Raw genomic sequence first — 209 nt, forward strand, 5'->3', positions numbered from 1 at the left:
CTCCCTTTGGAGTGGACTTTGAGATTTGTAACTTTCTAGATCTTTGTTATGCCCAAAAATTAAAAAAGTGAAAAAGCATAATAGGACCCCTTTAAAATGCATTCGAAATTCTGAATAATTTATAAATATTCTCTGTATTTTGAAGTGCTCACAATATCGTGCATGTTCATTATCGTGATATATCGCATTACCGAATACCAGCACATATC

This window comes from Sinocyclocheilus anshuiensis, unplaced genomic scaffold (genome assembly GCF_001515605.1).
Source record: "Sinocyclocheilus anshuiensis isolate Anshui unplaced genomic scaffold, SAMN03320099.WGS_v1.1 scaffold2125, whole genome shotgun sequence".
NCBI classification, from domain to species: Eukaryota; Metazoa; Chordata; class Actinopteri; order Cypriniformes; family Cyprinidae; genus Sinocyclocheilus; species Sinocyclocheilus anshuiensis.